This window comes from Myotis brandtii, unplaced genomic scaffold (genome assembly GCF_000412655.1).
Source record: "Myotis brandtii unplaced genomic scaffold, ASM41265v1 scaffold577, whole genome shotgun sequence".
Taxonomy (NCBI): domain Eukaryota; kingdom Metazoa; phylum Chordata; class Mammalia; order Chiroptera; family Vespertilionidae; genus Myotis; species Myotis brandtii.
In genome coordinates, this window is record NW_005370161.1 from 1,093,888 (window position 1) to 1,097,611 (window position 3,724).

Below are 3,724 nucleotides of genomic sequence, written 5' to 3' on the forward strand. Positions count from 1 at the left end.
AACAGCATGGATGGAGCTGGAGAGCATTATGCTAAGTGAAATAAGTCAGTCAGAGAAAGATAAATATCACATGCTCTCACTCATTTGTGGATTATAATGAACAACATAAACCAATGAACAAAAACAGATCTAGAGACAGAGAAACATCGATCAGATGCTCAAACCTCAGGGGTAAGGTAGGGGAGGGTGGGGGTAAGGGGGAGAGATCAACCAAAGGGCTTGTATGCATGCATATAAGCATAAGCAATGGATGCAGACAACAGGGGGTGAGGGTGAGGGCAGGACTGGGGGGTGGGGAGACAATGGGGGAACAAGGACACATTTTTAATACCTTAATTAATAAAGAAAAAATTCAAAAATAAAAAAGAACAGCAGTGAGGTGTGAGACAACTTTAAATGGTCTGATATATGTATAATTGGAGACCGTAAAGGATAGAAAGGCATGGGGTTGGGGGCAGAAAACATATTTTAAGAAATAATCACTGAAAAAATCCTCAACTTGATGAAAACTATCAACCCATGTAGGTCCCAGTAGTTCAAGAAATCACAAGCATGAGACACATGAGAAATTATACTAAGGCACACCATAATTGAGCAACAAAACCCGCAATAAAGAGAAAGATCTTAAAAGCAGTGAGTAAATGGTCTGCTATATGATTCTATGTCTCTGGATATATTTTTGTTCATCAGTTTATGTTGTTCATTATATTCTACAAGTAATACTTTCAACAATAAAGAATTTTTAAAAAAGCAGCGAGTAAAAAAGACACATTCTACATAGAAAAACAAAGATGAGATAACTGCAGACTTAGAGTGGAGCAACACCTTTAAAGTGTTGAACAAACAAACAAAACAAAACCCAACCAAACCTGTCACAATAGAATTCTAAACCCAGCAAAAATTCTTTCAAGAGCAAAAGTTAAGTAGAGATTTTTTCACACATATATTCCTGAAAGAATTCCTCACCAGCAGAGCAGCACTATAAGAAATGACCAAGATTTTCTTCAGGCAGAAGGAAAAGAATACTAGGCAGAAATCTAGATTTACATAAAGAAGTGAAAAGCACTGAAAATGGTAATTATATGGATAAATATATAAGATTATTTTGTATATAAATCTTTTAAAAATATGAGATGAATTTTTACACAAAAATAAAAACAATGTAATGTGGAGTTTATAACATACGTATAAGTAAAAAAGACAATAGTATAAAAAGCCAGGAGGGGAGAGGGGAAAGTAGACTATTTTAAGGTTCTTATAGATATATGTGTGAAGTGGTATATCACTTGAAGGTAGATTGTGAGAAGTTTACAAACCCTAAATCAAAAATAAAAAAAATAAAGAATTATAGCTAATAAACCAACAAAGGATCTAATGGAATCATAAAAATGCTAGGAGAGTCCAGAAAAAAAGTCAGAAAATGAAGAAAAAGGTAACAAAGAATATGTGGGACAAATAGCTATGTAGCAGATTTAAATTTACATATATCAACAATCACACTGGATGTAAATGGTCTAAATATTCCAATGGAAAGAGATGATCAGATTGGATTAAAAAGACAATTTTAAATATAAAAACCAACTAGGTTAAAATTAAAAGGGTGAAAAAAACATACCATGTTCACACTAATATAAGGAAATCTACAGTGGCTGTGTTAATATCAAAGTGGATATCAGAGAAAAGAATACTAGTAGAGGCAAAGGAGGCAACTTCATAATAATCAAGGAGTCAGTAGAGGACATAATAACACTAAACATTTATACACCTAACAAAAATAGGAAAATCCACAATTATAGTGAGTTGCACAAGTTGTAAGATACAAGATTAATATACACAAATCAATTGTATTTCTATATACTGACAATGAACAATTGTAAACTAAAGTTAAAAATTTTGAACAGTATAGAAAATATGAAATACTTCGGGATAAGTCTGACACAATATTTGTAAGTCTGTACACTGAAAACTACAAACATTGCTAAAAGAAATTAAGATATAAATAAATGGAGAGATATACCTATTCATGTGTCAAATGACTTTGTATCATTAAAGCTGTCAATTATAATTGAATTCATCGATAGGTCCACACCCTCTCAACCCAAACTCCAGCAGGCTTTTATTGTGGGAAAGTACCAGCTGATTCTAAAATTTAGATGGAAATACAAAAAAGACCTAGAGTAATAGTCGAAACAATTTTGAAAAAAACAATGTTGCCTGATTTCAAGACTTACACAGCTACAGTGATTAAGACAGTGTGGTATTGGCATAAAGACAGACAAATAGATCAACAGCACAGAAGAAGAGAGTTCTGAAATAAACCCACACATATATGGAGAACTGATTTTTTTATAAAGGTGCAAAGGCAATTCAGAAGGGGAATAAAATGACAAAACTTCTAGAAGAAAACATATGAGAAAATCTTTGTGATCTTGGGTTAGTCAAAGATTTTAAAAATATGACACTAAAAGCACAACCCATAAAAGAACAAATTGATAATTGGGACTTCATCAAAATTAAAAACTTCTGTTCTTCAAAAGACATCATTAAGAGAATGAAAAGACAAGCTACAGACTGGAATAAAATATTTGCAAAACAGGTACCTTAGGACTCATATCCAGAATATATAAAGAACACTCAATAAGGAAACCAAATTTTAAAATTGGCAAAAGATTTGAACAAACACTTCAACAAAGAATATATAGATGGAAAATAAGCACATGAGAAAATGGCCAACATCATTAGTCACAAGAAATGCAAATTAAAACAAGGAGATGCCATTTCATACCTACTGAGATGGCTAGAATTAGAGACTGAGCTAGCAGATGTTGCTGAGGGCATGGGAGAATGGGCACTCCCACATGTGAGGGGAAAGGAGGATGGTACAACCACTGTAGAAAACAGGTGAGAAGTTTCTTAAAAAGTTAAACATACACCTATCAGATGACCCAGCCATTTCACTCCTACATATCTGCCCACAAGAAATGGAATACTATGTCCACAGTCTGGTACATGAATGTTCATAGCAGTTTTATTTGTAGACTTTCAAGGATGAGCCTGCTCTGACAACACCTCCTCACTCTGGTCTGGGGGCCCAGCTCCTCAGGGTGCTGGGCATCATGTGAGGCAGGTGGCCTGCCTGGCACAGGGTCATCCCATCTGGGCACAGCCCCCTGTGCTGACTCCTACTGGGTTTACTTCGTGGAGCCCCCTCAGCCCTCCCCAAATTGCTCCTGCTGCCACCCAACAGGCTCATCATACCTCAGAGCTCCCATCTCCATGGTGGACTGGCATACCTCAACCCCAACCTGTCCCAGATCTTCCCCCACCTTCCCGAGCCTCTCCAGAGCTTAGATTGAGAGCCTTCTGCCCACCGAGGCCCTTTCTTTCACAGCCCGCATCTTACGTCAGGAATCCTGTTGATCCTTCCTTCAAAATGCCTCCAGAACCCACGCTCCCTGTCCTGGCCCCACCTTTCAGCAGTGCCTGCAGCCTCCAGAGCCTGTGCCCCCTGTCCTTGTGTTACCTGCACCAGAGCTCAGGTGCCCAATCCTGGCTCCAGCCGCCTCTCCACCTGCTATCCTCAGTCCAGGCCCACCTGGGCTGCAGCTTCTTGGGCCCACCTTGCCACACATTTAACCTTGCACTTCTGACGCCCTCCTCATCACTGGGTCTTTCTCATCACAGGCTTCTATTGCTTTCTAAGGCACTTACCTTGTCTACTGGC